Below are 19,355 nucleotides of genomic sequence, written 5' to 3'. Positions count from 1 at the left end.
TGAGCCACCCAGGTGTCCCACATCTGTCTTATTGTTTGTTTTTTTGTTTGTTTTTAAGGATATATTTACTTATTTTAGAGGGGGAGAGAGAGAGATTGGGAGAAGAGCAGAGGGAGTCCAGCAGACCCCCCTCTGGGCATGGAGTCTGACATGGGGCTTGAGCTCATGATGATGAGATCAGGACCTGAGCCAAAATCAGGAGTCCAACATTCAATCGACTGCGCCACCCAGGTGCCCCTGACTATATGCACATCTTAAGCAGATGGAAGAAAATTAAATATTTGAATATCCTATGCTAATTTCTTATGCTAAGAATCATTAGAGCACATTTTTAAAAAATGTTTACAATGTCCTTAAATGAGTACTAAGTGTTTCACATTCATGGTTCTATCTGGCCCGCCATACAAGAACGTTTTGAGGAAGATCATATTAATTCATATTTCACAAGGAATGAAATACAAGTTCATTAACATTAAATAATTTGTTCAAGACTTTTCTTAACCAGTATATACTGTTTTATCCCTAAGTCAAAAACAGGGGATTCTTTACTCCCCAATCTTTGAAACAAGGACAACTGAATTGAAGTTGATAAACATCTCTCCACTGGAAATAATAAAAAATAATTCAATTGAAAAAGAGTTTTAGGTTGCATTTGTTTAAGCATGAGCAAAAACATTCTCAATAGTAACAGATTTTATGAAATTCAATTTTAGGATGTACAGCTTCTTGACCTTACATAGTTGATCTAATCAAGCCTCAAGAAAGATTTGATCTTTATTTCCTAAAAGATTTTATTGATTTGAGAGAGAGAGACAAAGAGAGAGAGAGCACAAGTTGGGGGAGGGGCAGAGGGAGTAGGAGAACTCCCCGCTGAGCAGGGAGCCCCACACAGAGCTGCATCCCATGACCCTGAGATCATGACCTGAACTGAAGTCAGACTTGCAATCGACTGAGTCCCCCAGTCACCACAAGATTTGATCATTTTTTGAGATTCCTTCAAATCTAGAAATTCTTTGATACAGCTGGGTGTTTTCATTATTTTTTAAAGCCTTATTTATTTCAGTAATTGCTGCACCCAACATGGGGCTTGAACCCACAACTCTGAGATCAAGAGTCGCACACTCTTCCTGTCTGAGCCAGTCAGGCACCCCAGCTCAGTGTTTTTAGAAAAGAATATATTTGGTATGATAAATTGAAGAAATACATTTATCATGCATGGTAAAAGTTTATTACACTCAGTTTCATTTTAGTTACAGGCAAAGCATTATAAGATACGAAAGGCTAAATATTTTTACTCAATTTTTTTCTAATTTTCTTTGCTTTCCTCAGGGCAAAGTTTAACTCAACCAGTTCTCTCTTGAGCATAATGAGATATGCCTCCACACTGATGAAAGATTTATACATGGTTTTGTGAATCTATTACTACTATCAAAATATATTACTGGACTCTTAACTATGCCAAGTGACCCACAGCGTGATCACAGCATGCTATACTATCCTTTAAAATTTTATCTTCGGAAAGTTGAGAATTTATTTATGTGTGTATACACACACACACACACACACACACACACACACCACACCTGAGGATCTTAATCTGAAGCCTGCACCATCCAAATGATATTCTGTCAGATCAAACAATTTTCAAAAGTTGTGGTTTATTAAATTTCCACAGAGGATTCAGAAAGCTTAAAAGACAAAATGTGAGAGATTTTAAAAATAAAAACCTTGTCTAGAAGAAAACAAAGAAATAATTTTTAGGATTAACTAAGTGTTTCATATGTGCTTAAAATTTTTCAGAAGCTACAATAATAATGTACTATCGATTTTCATCATCCATAAGATAATTCTACTGTTAAAAGGAATTTAAAATAGCTTCGTGTGTGTGTGTGTGTGTGTGTGTGTGTGTGAGAGAGAGAGAGAGAGAGAGAGAGAGATGGTTTTGCATGTGTGTGGGTGTGTATATAGGTTCCCTAAAATAAACTGTGAGGTTTTGGTGTTGGGGAGTATATTTAGCATTCAAACAAGATTCAACTCATAATTATTTGTTAAACAAATGAAACACTACTCTGTCCTGGTCCCAGGCTAGGTACTGGGGAATGCCCAGAAGGTTTCTGCCAAAATGGAACTCAGAGCCTGGTAGACCCAAGAGACCATGCCTTCATACCATCTTTAGAACTAAAGTTCTACTAATAAATTAAGAAAATGTATTTTATACATAGACCTAGGCTTGAAGATGTGCAAAAAAATACACAAGAATTTGATCATTCCCATTGGAGGTGTTTAGGGTATGGCACATAGCCTCCGGTAAGCTGAATAACCTGGCAGGATAAATAAACACATGGACAGATCTTAGGCAAAAGATAGGGCCAATTTAATAAAGAAATACAATACAAATACAATGTTACAAAGAAATAGGAATTCCTTTTCTTTCATGTTGATAACCCAGCCTGAAGCTTCCCAAATGAGATGCAATACGTCCTTAAAAATGTAGTTCATTTTCTTATTAGATTTTATTTTAGGATTAGATTCCTTATTCTAAAAGGTATTTCTTAATGTTATATGGTATATGACTCATAAGAAACTCTTTAGACCCAAATACGTCCTCGCTAACTTTTAAGCTAAATAGTGCTAGGGTAAAGAGGCCACATTTGCCGGCAGTGGAATGTTAGGTGAGGTTTGGAGAATTAGCAGTTTGAAAGAGGTGATGCAATTTCATTACACGGGACTGACTCATTCTTTCACCACGGAGTGTGATTTCTGGAATTGCTATTTGGAAGCAAGCGTGTGAGGTAAATACTCTTAAAAAAAAAAAAAACATAAATACTCATTTGTCATGTTTTGTTCACCCTGGGTAATGAATAAATATAAGACACAGACTTGAAGATAATTGAAATGCTACAGTTTTTCTCCAACAGCAATGAACACATGTTAAAAATGGAGTCTGGGGACACCTGGCCGGCTCTGTCTGTGGACCGTGCGACTCTCGATTTCAGGGTTGAGTTTGAGCCCCATGTAGGTAGAATTACCTTATGGATCATGAAAATTGATAGGGTATTATTATTGTAGCTTCTGAAAATTTTTAAGCAGATATGAAACATTTAATTAATCCTGAAAAATCCCTCTAAAAATGTAGTCTAAAATATGAAAAATGAGTTATGAAAGTAATTCAAAGGTTTATAGAAGGAAACACAGTATCAAGCATAAGTTAATTTCTACCTTGTATAATTAATTAGTATTAATGAAGCCAACATGTAGTGATGATTATAAGAGAGAGACAATACAGCATAGTGTCCCCCAACTCCCCAGGTGTCATTCTCTCTATTTTAGTAAGAGAACCCCTCCTCAATTTTTTAGGACCTTTGTAGAGATCACTTTTTCTAGCTTTTCTTGTATCTGAGTGCTGGAGGAGAAGATGAGAACGGAATGAAGCTCCTTGCTTTCTCAAGCCTCCTTCCCTTCCTACAGGATGGAGCTCCAACATGGTAGTGACTCAGCTTTAGGTCTGAGTGTGGTGATCACACCTGGGATGGGGGTTAGGGGACTTGGAGCAACAAGTTAGATGAAGTCTGGGTGCCTCATTAACCACACGGCATACAACGGCTCCTCTCACCTCAATGATAGCAGGGCAAAGAGAAATAAGTGTATATCTTGTTTGAACCACCATGTTTTGAGGGCTTTTTGTTACCAAAACTTAGAGAAGACCTAATGCAATAAATCAGCAAATGATGATTGTCTGCTGGATGTTCCCCGACAGCCTTGCTCCTCAGTTAATCTATTCCATTTCTGGGAAAACCAACTCCATTATTCCCGTTGCTCAGGCCAAAAGATTGGAACTCTCCAGCCCTGCCTTCATCTCATACACCACTTCCAGTCCAACCCATTACTCAACAGTGCTGACTAAACTTTCTACCAAGTTTGACCATATCTTCCCATCTCCTCAGCATGTCCCCTCCTTGACTGCTTCAATAGTTTCCTCACGGATACCCTGTTTCCAATTTCCATGGCTCCAAGGAAGTCATACATTAGAGCATGTTGCCCTTCAGCTTAAATTCTCCTGGGTAGTCCCATCTTGATTAAAAAATAATAATAACAAAAGTTCTTAACAAGGCCTACAAGGCTTCTCAGAGCTCTGTGATATCATCAATTTCCTTACTTAACTCCTCACCACAACCCCCAAATAATCACTCACTATATTCCAGCTGTGCTGGCTTCCATATTGTCCCTTGAATGTGCCAATCACACCCCATCTCAGGTCTTTGGACATTTTGTATTCCCTTTGGCTTAAATGTTCTTCCGCTGGATATGAGCATGGCCACTGTCACCTTACTCATTTTTCTGCTTCTGCTCCATGTTCAATTCAAAAAGGCCATCCTCAACTACCATATATAACATAGCAATTCTTTCCCTATCCTGTGTGTCACTCTCTATCCCCTTACCAAGCTTTGGTTTTCATAGCACTTAATCACTGACCAATTTTATACACACACACACACACACACACACACACACACACACAAACATAAACATTATAAATGTATGTTTCCTATCTTCCCAGTTAGGGCACAAGCATAATGTTAACAGGAATTTTCTATTCTTTGGTCTCTACTATCACCCAAACACTTAGAACAATGGAACAAGGCCTGACACAGAGTATATGCAAAATAAGTATTTCTTGAATGAATAGGCTGCATGAATGAATGAAACACAGTGTGACCCATGTGCTTATAGAGAGGGATACAAAGTTATACTGACTTCAGAGAACAGAACCCAGCCTAGTAGGGAAGAGTCAGAGAAGGCTTCTTAGTGGAGCCAATGCCCCATGGTGCCCCTAAAGACCAGTAATGTCTTCATGTGTGTATTCCAAGCAGAGGAAAACATCTATAGAGTCACAGAGGCAAGAGAACATTCAAGGAAGTTGAGCCAAAGCCACAGAGTAGTGAGTGCAGAATCTAACGGGGAAGCAGGAGAAGTTAGAGAATTTCCCCAAGCTTCCTTGACTAGTTACATCTTAAGTAATCAAGATTCAGGTTCGTGTCTGCCAAGTTCCAAAAGCCAGCTTTCTCTTTATTTCACTGCAGTTTTCTCTCCTCAGGAGTTTGGAATTTGCTATGGGAAAGCCCTGGAAAACAGTAAGTAAGGAGATGACACGAACACCTCTGTCTTCTAGAAAGATCTTGTTAGTGATAACATGGAGGAGGTATAGAAGTTTAAGAAGCCTGGGGACAGGAAGACCTATAGGAATCATTGGAAGAATTCAGACCAGAAGTTCTGCAGATCTGAAATAAAGCAGCAGCAGACAGGGACCCGTGACACTGCCGGCTGATAAACGGAATAGCATTTGAGGATAAGCAGACGCAGGGTCTGGAATCACTCCTGGGTTTCCGGTGTGGGCCAGGGTTGGAGAAGAAAGGAGGTGTGGTTCGTGAAGCTGGGAATGCTATAAGGTTCAAAGAGGAAAATTCCAAGCATTTCAAGCTGGTTACAAGCCACTTAATGGATGGATCTGGATTAAACTCCCAGGATTAACGGCTCTTAGACCAGTGGCCATTCCTCATAAGACAATGACACTACAGGGCTAAGGCTCACAACATAAAACACACAGAGACAAAAGACAGAAGCCTAGTTCAGCAGTCTAGCTATGTCAGAAAAGTCTACACTTTATGAGAACATGAAACAGAATGTACTATTGCAGAAAATAATGAACTATTACTTGCATAAGAAACACATTCTAAAATTAAGTTCTCATCACAACATAATGTCATATGTGTTCACAGTTGGAGGAAGCCTTTTATCTTCTAATGTTACTTATCTCCTAAGAGCTGCCTTTGGGAGAAGAAAACAGAAACTTGACTTTCCAAGAAAAATAAATGAAAGCAGTAAGTTTTGTTTTGTTTAACTTATCCCAAGAAAATGCTCAAAAGCATGGTGGTAAGATACCAAAAATAATGCACTAGCAAATGAAAAAGCTCTTTGGAAAACGCATCACTAGAAAAATACGTAGAGATGTCACACATTGACTTAGCAATAAGAATGTAAAATGAGACAGCCAATCAGTAGCTGACAATTTCGGTTTACACCTGCATTGAGTAGACTACACTGGGAAAACATGGAAAATAATGAATTCTCTTATTTCATTTGAAAGCATTTATGGCATTAGATGAATTATTGCAATGAACCTTCCAAATACAAAATGTTACGTTTTCTGGAATTTTTTTAAGTAAGAAATAAGCACAGTAAAAAACCATTTTCTTCTCCAAAAATCCTGATGGGATTTAAAGGATATTTGATTCCTCAATTCATTTAGAGCTATAATTAAAGTCTAATTACAAAAAAAAAATTCAGTATCCTACTACACTAATTCAGGATAATCACTGGGGTACCCAATTACATTCCCAAATCTTGAACATTAGTAAGTGTGCAAACAGAACCCACAAAATGCATCAAGGATACCTTTCAAACTGTGAAATGGAATGTAATTAACAGATGAATAAACACTTCAATGAAACTGACTTGCCCATTGTTGATCAGTATTGTCTATATGCTCTAAATTTAAATCCCAGTCTTCGCAGAAATTTTTGTTTCTAACTTACCAAGACTGAATTTAAAAGCTGTTTGTTACAACCTTCCAGTTATAAAATAAATAAGTTCTGCAGATGAAATGTACAGCATGGTAACTATGGTTAATAACACTGGAATACACAACTGAAAGTTGCGGAGACAGCAAATCTTAAAAGATCTCATCATAAGAAAAATTTATAACTACGTATGGCAATGGATATTAATTAGACTTTTGGTGGTGATCATTTCACAGTAAATACAGATATCAAATCCTGTGTTGTACACCTAAAACTAATATATGTTATATGTCAATTATACTACAATAAGCAAAAAATAAATAAAAATAAAAGACATGGGCTTTGTAACATGATCTTACATATGTGCTATTTGGGGTTTCGGAGTCAATATCTGATTTTTTTTTTTTAAGATTTTATTTATTTATTTGAGACAGAGAGAGAGAGAACATGCGTGCGCTTGAGAGAGAGCGTGGCGGGGGTTGGGTAAAGAGAGAGAGGGAGAAGCAAACTCCCCGCTGAGCACCGAGCCAATGTGGATCTTGATCCCAGGACCTTGAGATCATGAGCTGAGCAGAAGGCAGACTGAGCCTTAATGACTGAGCCACCCAGGCACCACTCAATATCTGATATTTTATTTTATTTTATTTATTTTTATTTCTTTTAATATCTGATATTATAAACTTTAAACTAATCCAGCGTGTTTTCTGGAGCAAACATCCAGTTGGTCATATTTGTCCTCAGGTCACATTTCAGAACCACTTAACACTAACAATAATTACTGAAAACTTCAAAAAGATTTTGCTCCTTTGGGTTAGATCTATTGATGTTTTTTCCATTAGACCTTAATGCAGGACAATTTTCAACACATGTATTCACTTGAAAAAAATAAACTTACTACATGCAAAAAAGATTTTTATAAAATTGTATTTTTAAAATAAAAATTTTAGGGGCACCTCGGTGGCTCAGCTGGTTAAAGCCTCTGCCTTCAGCTCAGGTCATGATCCTGGGGTCCTGGGATTGAGCCCCGCATCGGGCTCTCTGCTCAGCAGCGAGCCTGCTTCCCTTCCTCTCTCTCTGCCTGCCTCTCTGCTTACTTGTGATCTCTGTCTGTCAAATAAATAAATAAAACCTTTAAAATAAATAAATAAATAAATATTTTAATAAGGATGCCATTGCTTTATACTTTTTGGAAATCATGTTGATATCTGGCTCAAAAGACGAGAGCTTCATCCTCTCCTTCTGTACCCTCCCTGCAGCTACGTCACAGATCGTGTCGCTTCTAGAAAATTCTACCACATACCCATGGGAGAAAGTGACAAAGGACAAAAGGATATGTTCGTGTTATTATAAAGGTAGGTTTGAACTCAAAGGGCCCCTACAAGTTTCTCCAGACCAGACTTCAAAAATATTAGTGTTCCAATTACATTGGAAGCAATTTTCAGTTTACTACAAAGATTTCTCATTGAAGAAGTTTAAAATATTTATGAATATCTCTGTGTATGAAACCTGTTCACATACGAAAATTCCCCCGTTTGATCTGCTGCAATGTACAACAACTACTCTAACTGTAAGAGAACTCCTTCCATCAACCTCCCCTCTCTGCTTTGTTGCATTAATGGGACCCTGTCCCCCTCCACACTCAGACCTCTTCACAGGGCTGTCAGACAGGTGTCACCCATGTGGCATCTCCAATGGCATCGGAACCTGACATTGTCAGGACAGAATTCCTGATTTCACTTCTTCACCATGAACTCCACATGATTTTCCCCATCTTAGCAAATGGCACCATGGTTCACCCAACTGTTTAACTCAAATACCAACAAATCCTTCCCAATTTATCTTTCTTTCACCTCCATATCACATCTATAAGCTGCCAAAATGCACCAGCCATCCCTCACTCCCCATGCTGTCAACCCAGCCCCAGCCAGCATTACGTTTTGCTTGACCACTGCTGTATACAACTTCCCAACCAGAATCCCTGTATACCCTACCACTACATGGAACATATTTTCCACCCCCTGACTAGTAGCAGAATCTATTTTTCTACTCCTGAAACCTAAATCACAAATGCCCCATCTCAACCTAAACTCCAATGCTCTTTAAATCTCTTGGAATAAAGTTAAACCACCTCCAACATACCACAAGTGACCTTGTCAATGTCAACTCACGGCATTGCCTACCTTCTCTTGACCATGCCAAACTTTCCTTACCTTAGCAACTTTCTACTTGCAGCTGTCCTCATCTGGAGCCTCCACACACACTTCCACGTGTCTGGCTCCTTCTGGTCATTTGGGTCTCAGCTCAAATGATACCCTTGTAGGAGAGCCCCCCTTGATGTACCTGATCATTGCCAAACCTGCCTCATGATTCTCTCTTACATCACCCTGTTTTATCAATCTACCCCATAACTATCCAGAAGTACTGGGCTTATTTTCATGAATTTTCTTTGTGCTCTTCCCCTATGACCATCACCAGGCTGTAAGGTCTGGAAACGATCCTGTGTATGTCTTGTTCACTATGACACCCTCAGGGCCCCCTGAGACACAGTCAGACCTGAGAGAGAATTTGTAGGAAATGAACAGCAGAGATGAATAAATAATCAAATGACTTGATAAGCAAATCATAATAAAGAACCTGTACTGCCAAAAGAACTTCATAAAATACTTTCTTTGCTGTTCTCAATTGTCAAGGGACTTACAAAGAATTTCATGTATTCATGGATGACAACTCAGTCAAATCCACACTCTGCTCTATCTCTAACACCTTTTCTGCTTTTGTAGAAACACGCCATATGGAGGGGGAGGAAAGCATGGTGGTTTAGCAAGGCCTGCTATGGATATATGAAACCTAATTCTCAACACAAAAATCTGAAACATTTTTCCTGTTTCATGTGGCTTTGACCTCTGGAACTGATGCAAGAAATAAATACTGAAATTCATAGGATTAAATGAAATGTCAAGACTTTCCATAGAATTGTCTTAATTCTCTCTTAAGAAAATTGTGTGAAATTTGTTCTAAAAACCACAAAAGCTAAGTACTTTTCCTTTGCAAGCTAATTTTTCATCTACATGAGAGCCTTATCATCAATATTTATGATTATTGTTAATCTTTTATTTTTCTTATAAATTTGAATTTAACCATTGATTGCATCCTCTATATTACATTGACTACCCCATCATCTCCTAAAATATAATGTGAACTCTGGGAAGAAATAATTTCATGTAAATTCATATATACACACACATGGGCACAAAGCATAAATATCTGTGCATGAATATTTCCAACAGGCTAAGTCAATAAAAATGTCTGCACTGGAAATATTAGAGCAAATTATTACAAATCTTTAAAAAATGACTTTAATTTAAGGGCATATGCTATCATTGAGTGGAACATTGGGGACAGCATAAATCTCTATTAAGAATATTGCTGAAGGTATTAAATATTCTAAAACAATATGAAATACAATATAACAAAAGAGTAATGTAAAATGATTCTCTGTAAACACAAGCCAGATATAAAATGTAACACTGAATTTTATCCTTCTAACCATATAAACGAAAAAAAAAAGTTTGATGAGTATGTGAATGGTTTTCAGTAAAAGTTATCATGATAGGCTATTAATTAAACTCTAATGGAAATGAATGCTCATTCCTTCTTTTTGCCAGTGGGAAATCAGTGATAATTTAAAGAAGCTTGATAAATTTTTGAAGAAAAATGTTAAACACGCTGGCGTTATAATTGTGTGAAAAGTTTTAGTTTTGCTCTATAAATATACCATTGCATATTAGTGAAATGGAAAACCATCTCTCCTAATACTTAGGTCACTTTCACCAGATGATTTCTCTAGTATAACTTTGCTATTGAGCAAAGAACAGAGTAACTTAATTGGCTTTGATAAGGAAAATTATCAAAGTAACTTCAGTGTTCCTGTGAAGTCACACAAGACAGCACACGTGTTGTTTTAAAAGCACATGCTTCCATATATTCTTAATGATCAAGTAGTTAGTTGCCTTACACAACTTTCCCCCCACAAAAAACTCAGATTTAGTAAATTTGGGCAAACATTGCAAAAAAGGTGGTATTAAGAAAATCATTAATATAAATATAGTCAATAATAATTTCTTGATGTTTTAAATATACATAAAAAGTGAATTCTCAGGAATTAATTTCAATACCACCTTACATCATCTATCATAACTTTATATCTCCATACTCTGCTAAGCAAGTTTAGCACAAAAATATTTCTGTTTTCATCAGAAAGTAGTTTACAGAAGGACCTAAATATAAAGATCAGACTCGGACTTCAACCTTCCAAGGCCACAGGGGTGAAATTCAGATAAAGGATGTGTTATTAGGCTGCATTTCTCAAATGCAGGAGTCATGGGAGAATTCCAGTAAGGAATTTGGAGACCAACTGCAGCGTCCCTTGTCCCGGGGGTGGGGTGGGCCGTTGCCATGACAGCCACACACCGCATCTCCCTCTGGGAAGAAGCTCCTAGCTGCCCAGTCTTTGGAAAGCCTGCCCCAACTGCTAACCATTCAGGGATTTTTCCTTAGAGGAATAGATATTAAAAGCATTAGTCTATCCACACCTTCCTCCCAAATCATTTGAAATCATGTTAAACGTCTCTGAAGAAATACCTTTTAAATTGAACCCACAACAATTTCAGAAGACTGTTGAAGGTTTAGCATGCAAACTGGCTATCGGTTCCATGTACTGAGGCTTCAAAGTTTTACCTCCTTAGCAGGAAATCAGTGTGTTTTCACACTGTCACCAGAATGGCACCAGTCCATATTTTCTTTTCATTTTTCTTTTCAGTTATTCTGTATTCCTTTTTAATGTTCACTGAAAGTGCATTTTTAAACTTTCAAATTTGTCATTCTCTCAAAATTGCTGAATGGAGAGATGGATATTTTAGTAAAATGAAGCAGTATATAAATAAAACCCGTAACTGTTATGAAGTAATAGTAAGAAATAAAAAAACACAAAACTTGTAACTTTTTAACATAACCTATGATCTCCTTTACCAATGTTGGATTGATTTTTTTGGAAAAAAAAAAAAATTGACGGCTCTCCAACTTCTTCTTTCTCAAAAAGAAAAAAAAAACAAAGTAATTTTTAAGGAGTTTAGCTTCTGGGAGTCTTCAAAAGGAAGAAAAGCCACACTATTGCCCTCTTTAATGTAAAAAATTCAATTATACCATTAATGATTTGGAAAGAAAAGTGGAGAGAGCTACAATAGTAGAAACACAAGGTGATTAAGCTATTTTTACAAAATCAGACAGAGATAAAAGCAGCCAAATGAGTGGTAAGAATATTATCCTTCAAAATATGTCAATTTTTAAAAAAATGATATCCTTAAAAAATCGTGTTATTTTTTCTTGACTTGTACAACAAATGCTGTTACTTCACGATAGTATGTACACACACAACTTTATCTATATTAGCAATAAAGGGAAAAGGTATCACTCAGCTTAATCATCTATCCCTAGTCATCAAATCTATCACTAAAGGACTTGCAATTATTCAATTATTTCCAAATATAAAACGCACCCTCAAAAAAAAAAAAAAAAGAGGGACGCCTGGGTGGCTCAGTTGGTTAAGCAGCTGCCTTCGGCTCAGGTCATGATCCTGGGGTCCTGGGATCGAGTCCCGCATCGGGCTCCTTGCTCGGCGGGGAGCCTGCTTCTCCCTCTGCCTCTGCCTGCTATTCTGTCTGCCTGTGCTCGCTCTCTCTCCCTCTCTCTCTCTCTGATAAATAAATAAAATCTTTAAAAAAAAAAGACACTACTATCAACAAGCATATTCAAAAGTATGTGTACTGCCCTCTAAGGACAATTTATAAAGAATTCTTAAAATACATGGTGGGGAAGAACATAGAAACAAAAATGCATTGTCTTTCCGGTTCCCTGAATCTCATTTAGATCACAAATGCGGACAACTCCTCAACAGGTAATTCCTCATACACCTACCTCACAAGCCTTCATAGGCATACACATACACATGTAAACATGGGCACAGAAATACTGCCCTCCAGAATTTCTTACAAAGATACAAAAAGCACAAACCAAGAATACTGGTGTATGTGACTAGTCTAAAATTAGTAACTTCTGTTCATCAGAAGATAGCACAAATGAGTAAAAACTAAAGCTATAGATTGAGAAAGATATTTGCGAGGCATGTAAATGACAGGGATTAAAATGTGAAATAGATGAAGTCAATAGTCAATGGGAAAAAATGGCCAGAAGATGACTTCAGACCCTTCACAAAAGAAACAGAGGGCCCGTGAACATGGGAAAAACCTGCTCAGCCTCGTTGTATTCTAGAGCAAAAGAACTGGAAACAGTCTAAATATGATCATCACAGAAAGGATAAATAAATCAGGTTATACAGTGTCACATAAAATAGAACCAAAAAATGAAGTAACAGAAAAATACGTGCAGAATTATTAGATTTCTATAATAGAGAACGAAAACATTGCCCATTGCATGCACAGGTGAGTTTGCCAGAAGCAGCCTTCGGAAGGCTGGTTCTCAGAAACTAGCTTGCAGAAGACTCATTCGCAGACCCGCTGACTGAGGATGTTGGCCTTTAGGGAAGGGCCGGAAAACGCGTTATGAGGTTCCGAGTCAGCCACAGGAGATCCCTCCTTCCCTCCCAACAAACTCCCTCTGAGCACAGGCTCTGCGGTCACTGCTAGGATGCCTCCCCAGATGGGGTTCTTGCCACCACCTCAGGCTGCTCACTTCGCTCCTGGAGCACATGATTCAGCAGCATGTTGATACCCAGAAGTCTTCCCTATAACTCGCATTTCTCCTTCGGTCATCTGGATTCATGGAGGATAATTCCCTTTTCAAGTGACAACATTTTCAATATCTAAAAGAGTATCCTTTCTTCCTAAACCTTCCATCTACACATGAAACAATGTCATTTAAATAAATAACTATACATATATTTAAATATATAAATATGTAAAAAGTGTGTATATAAATGTATATTATTTAATATATAAATATATAATATATAAATATTTATATATCATTATATTATATCATATATTATACACATGTTATTAAACATATATTATTTATAAATAAATATACATGATATAAATATATAATATATATTATTTATATTTATTTATACACACATATATATATTTATTCATTTCCTGGACGTGGTCAAGTCTATCAAAGGCTTTTTTGAAACTTGGCACCCCAGAATATACATGATATCCCCATATCGTCTTAACATCCCATACCTTTGCCTTCACCATTGACTCCATAACTGAAATGTAGTTTAAAAGTTGCATTTCATACTTCCAGATCCACTTGGTTTATGATGACTTCTTATAAACAGAAGTCTGTTTTGGCTTTATTTAAGCAGTACCTAGGTTTCCTCTTTCACATTAATATTACATGCTTGGTCCAATGAAAGAACTGCAAAGTAACTTTAAGCTCACTGGTATTTCAACAGTTGTAAAGATAGCTTTCAGATTAACATGAAAAACTTCCAAGGCCAGGGGGCAACACCTGATTTTGGAGAACTAAATGGTCTGTTTGTCATGTTAAAATTACTGGGGGAGCTCATTCATATGAAAATGCATTCAATTCCCTCATACTCTCAGGGAGTATTTTGAATGCCAAATGACATGGGGAAAATCATCATTAACGTTCAATTTTATATTAAACCCCTCTTTGAATGTCCGATTTCATACATCATTTAATTATATAAAGGCAGTAAAAATGTTTCAGGGGGAGAAAGGAACAGAGCTGGAAGGATCATGTTGCATAAGCCTACTTGCGAATGGTGGCTAGCACGGTGATTCATGTCCACACTGAAGAATAAAGTGCTGGACATCAGCCTAATGGGCAGACTTTGTATCACCCCACTGAGTGGGGACAACCCAATGACTTGGTGTCGTTGCAGCAGAGTAACACCAGGAACATGAGGCTTGTCCCTGAGTGTTGTTGGGAATAGTCAATTACCACTTAGCAGCTGTGTAGGGAGGCCATATTTAAAAAGTGGGTGTGATGAGCTTCTTAAAAAAAAAGGGAGGGGGCTGTGAGAAGAGCAAAGTCAACGCCATTCATTATAGACCGAAAAAATAGGTCCTTACAGATACACAGCAGAGTTGAGTCCTAACAATGGGGACAGAGAGGCGGGCCAAGGTGAAGCCAAATGACAGCTGCCCTTCGGATACAGAAGAGATTACAGGTAAGAGAGGAGTGAATGGTCAAAGATAGAGGGTGCGGTCAAGTTCAGTGCGCCAAGGAGGCAGAGAGACCGAAGAGGTATTTATGGAAGCATCTACATTATTCTTTCTTTGCACTATTGCCACGCACATTCTACAGTTTCCTCAAAAATAATCAAGCAATTTTTTTTTAATCCAATGGCCTCATGCTGTGCATCTTTAATGGGCTCCTATATGATAAATATATATCACCAGGGCTTCTAATCTGCACTTTGAAAGTTGACAATGCCCCATCATCATATATATGTATATATATGTGTGTGTATATATATAATATATATAAATATATATAATAAATATAAATATATATATAATATATATACATACAATATATATACACTATATGTATTATATATAGTAGGATGATCCTGGCCAAGTTGTTCACCTTGTCTTTGCATCAGGTTCTGTAGCTACTAACATGCGGGTAATAGAATACCTACTCCTTAAGGTTGCTACGAAGATTAAAACCTAATACCTATAAAAGGATTAAACAGTCCCTGGCATTTAAAAGGACTTCATAAAAGCTATTATCATTTTCAAGCACCTCATAAAAAAATTGATGATTTCATTAGAAAGTTTAACTTAAAATAGCCAATGCTCATAGAACACTAAATAGATGACTTGCCATTTTTTTAAAATGTAAATTTAAATAAAATGTAATCCATGGGCTTCCACAATGAAACATCACAAGAAATGTGCAAATCAACCACTTGGATGGATACAAATTCAACATTTTCCAAAATGAAAATATTTGATTAGATTCACATACAAGATGTTTATTTACATCACCTATGAAAGGCACAAAATCAGAATATGTTTTATTTTGGAACACAATAGACTAAAATGTATCTCTATGATAACAAAAGGGAGGGCAAGAGTATAAGGAGAATCACAAATTTTACATCATAATCAAGGCCAATGTCTATTTAAGAAAATAACCTGTGTTCAAGTAATTTGTAAGAATCATTGGTGTATTTGAAAACATAATTAATGCAAACAGAGCCTCAGCAACTTAGCCTACATAGGGTACCGCCTTAAAACACTAATACCAAAAGATTCCGACTCAAACTTAACATTGAAACTTCTCCCAGCCGGCAATTTTAAGTATCTGAAAGTCCCACAACTCATTTTGTTTGAAAATATATTGCATATATAATATACAAAATACATTTATACGACCCCCAGATGATTTTTCCCCAGTCATCCTAATTAGTGATGTCCTGACCATGTGACTATTCTCTTTTGCTAAAACGATGAGAAATTCTGGCATGTAGGTGTGCAATCCTACTTGGGACACTGCCCAGCTAAAATAAAAACCACTTAAGGCACACGTTAAACAGCATCATATGAAGAAACTTCATTAAAATTAGAGAGACAGAGAAAATCAGACTGATTTTCCACGTAAACTCCCTGGGTGTTTTTCTGAATGTCTGGGTAATAAGCAAGTTTGTGAATGATCTGGTTGTCCCTAGCTTACTCATCCATTGTTGCTATGGAATGCTCTTTATAAATATTAATGTTCACAGATGAAAAAGAATCCATCTCTATCAAGAACGTTGCTATCTAAATTTTGAGAAGAATAAATACGTTGATAAAAAGCTAATTAAACAATGAAACATTTCTTCAATTAAAACTTATAAAAATTTAAATGATTTTTTTTTTTAACTTGAAATCATTCTGACACAAGGATATTAACACAAGATCAGCCAAAGTTACCCTGAACTGGTTAGAATCATAGCTTGGGGACAGATCAGCATCAGTTTATAAGATTATAGTCATTTTATGAGTTTAACTGAAGGCAATCAACAGCATCACTGCAAAATCTGTGACTCTGAATACTGATACACTATTTAAAACCCTGTTTTTAAAAAGATAATTAAGAGGACTTGCTGTTTAGTCAGTTTAGCAGGAAAAGGAAGATAAATAAAATTTTTGAAATTAGCTTGAAGCAATGGAGAAAAAATTAGTGTATTTACCTTTACCTCAGGAAGCTTGTCATGGGTATGCCTTCTTCATTTTGTTATATATATATATATATGTTTGCGTGTATATATGTGCACCAAATTCTTGGTTCTCTTCTCTCATATCCTCTTATCATGTAACATAAGATATATCGACTTTACATCACAGTGTTTAAGTATTAGCTTTACAACATAGAGTTTAAATTATGGGTATTAAGGAGAAGAGTAAATATTACCCAAGGACTTTGTACCCTTTTGTGAGAAAAGTGTTAGTGGATTTTCAATTATACTCAGAATTGTCATGTTGTATCAGGTGGAGCTACAACCTTGCTGCTGTCTTTATTCGGAAATGAAACATGGTTTGAGGAGATGCACATAGGTGCCAAGGACTTGGGATGGTTAATTTTATGTGTCAACTTGCTAGGCTGCGATATCCAGATATTACTGGTCAAACATTATCTTAGATACTTCTGTGAAGGTATGCTTTAGATGAAATTAACATACAGATCAGTAGACTGTGAGCCGCAGATTACCTTCATAATGTTGGTGGGCCTCATCCAATCAGGTGAAGGCCCAAATAGAAAAATGACAGACCTCCTCAGAAGAAAGAATTCTGCTAGCAGTCATCCTTCAGATCTGGACTATAGCATCAACTCTTCCCTAGATGTCTAGCCTACTTCTTTTACCATGCATATTTTGGATTTGCCAGTGTTCACAATCACATGAGCCAATTCCTTAAAATAAATAATCTATCCATCGATATCTATCTATCAGCTCTGTTTCTCCAGAGAATCCCTACACATGGCCCCTGAGTTAAAAGCTGGAGCACTGAAACCAGATGACTTAGTTTCAGTCCTAATTCTACTATAAACTAGTTGGAAGACACAGGCAAATTACTAAACTTCATTGGGCCTCTGTTTCCTCAACCATAAAGAATAATAAATATTACCACTTACCCCATAGGATTATTTTGAACATTAAATGAATTATATACACAGGAAGTGTTTATACAAAGAATGCTCAATATGTTGGACCATTTTCTAAGCACTCTGTAAATACACATTATGATTTCTAAGCTTCTGTTAACATAGCTAGTGAACTAGCAGTTAGTCTTAGAAACCAGAACAGTATGGATGAAGACAATTTTTTTTAGAAAAAAATTTGCAAGGTTGTGTGGAAATCTATATTTGTAAGAGATATTCAAGATGAAGGAAAACAACATACAGGTTCTAGAAATAAGCACGTCTTGAATGGATTTTCAATAATTAGCATCTGCAAATAGCGGAAGTAAGGTATACCTACTTTATGCAATAGGGACGTTCTTCCAAACATGCCTGACAATAAATTATATGAAAAATCAACTACAAAACCACTGATAAACTATAATCTAAGAAATGCCTTAACCTCGGTTTTTTAATTGTTAGCGCTTCTTAACATCTCTCTCTATATTTATAGTCTATACTTCCCCTCTGTACATTTCTTGCTTTTTTCTAATCTTTTCTGCTTACTGCCCACATACACTCTTGCCCTATAATTTCATCTCCTTCCCCTGCAATTGTCTGCCAACTGAATACTGTTCGTGTTTTTGTTTATTGTATCTTGCTTTTATCCGGAAGAAAGACTAGCTGAACATTTATTTCCTTTTGGCCTGGGGAAAAACTTCATAACATTGACCCAAAAACTGAAAATTTACAGAGGAAAATAAAAATTATTGAAATTATGACTTCAAAGTTGAATGCCTAATATGTCAAAAAAGATTACAAAGAAAAATTAAAAGGTGAAGTATTGGTATTGGTTGGAAATAGTAATATATACTATTATTTTATAATGGTTTATACTTTACAATAAACATTAATTATTTCATATTAATCAGAACAATCTTGTAAAAAAAGTAGAAAGCAGAATTTTTCAACATCAGCACTAAAGACAGGTGGGGCCAGATAATCCTCTGTTGTGGGCAACAGCCCAGCAGAGCAGCATTCCTGGTTTTTAACCATGAGATGCCAGTAGCTCCCCCATCTATCCGCACTCCCACTATGATAACCAAAAACATTTCCTAGTATTGTCAAATGTCCTGTGTCCGATCATGACCAGTTGAGAACCACTGCCAGAAAGGAGTGGCAGTCAGTAGGACCTTTTGTTTACAAATCAGGTAAAATTCGAAGAAGTTAAGTCACTTGCCCAAATACACCCCCTCTCTTAATGACCTATCAACTTGACAATTCTAGGACACCACCATGAAACCTTGGGTTAAGACACTAATCACCACCTAGAAACTGATCCTGTTGTTTGCATGGCAACTCTCTGATCTTCTAGGCACTTCTGAACTTTCTTTTTCCTCAACTGATCTAGTCATTAATTCAGGCTTTTGTTTTCTCCTAGAAGGAAAAATACACAATATGAAATACACAATATGAAAATTTACCTGGGCATAAAATATTTTTGTATGGTGCCTGCCTCAGTTGTTTGTTTGTTTTCCAAAATAGTTTCTATCTTAATTGGCACAAGATTGATGAAACAATCCATCACTCTTACTAATTAGGTAGCTCACAGGCCATCCA

General features: G+C 36.7%; 1 protein-coding gene across 2 annotated transcripts in view; it reads right to left on the bottom strand.

Moving 5' to 3' along the window:
* The window catches only part of PRKG1 (protein kinase cGMP-dependent 1), a 1,242,789-nt gene that overhangs the window by 1,051,182 nt on the left and 172,252 nt on the right, over window positions 1-19,355 (bottom strand). The window lies entirely within an intron of this gene.

The sequence above is a fragment of the Mustela erminea genome, chromosome 14 (assembly GCF_009829155.1).
Source record: "Mustela erminea isolate mMusErm1 chromosome 14, mMusErm1.Pri, whole genome shotgun sequence".
Classification (NCBI taxonomy): Eukaryota; Metazoa; Chordata; class Mammalia; order Carnivora; family Mustelidae; genus Mustela; species Mustela erminea.
The sequence above is the reverse complement of the archived record's forward strand: the minus strand, read 5'-3'. Positions and strand labels throughout refer to the sequence as shown.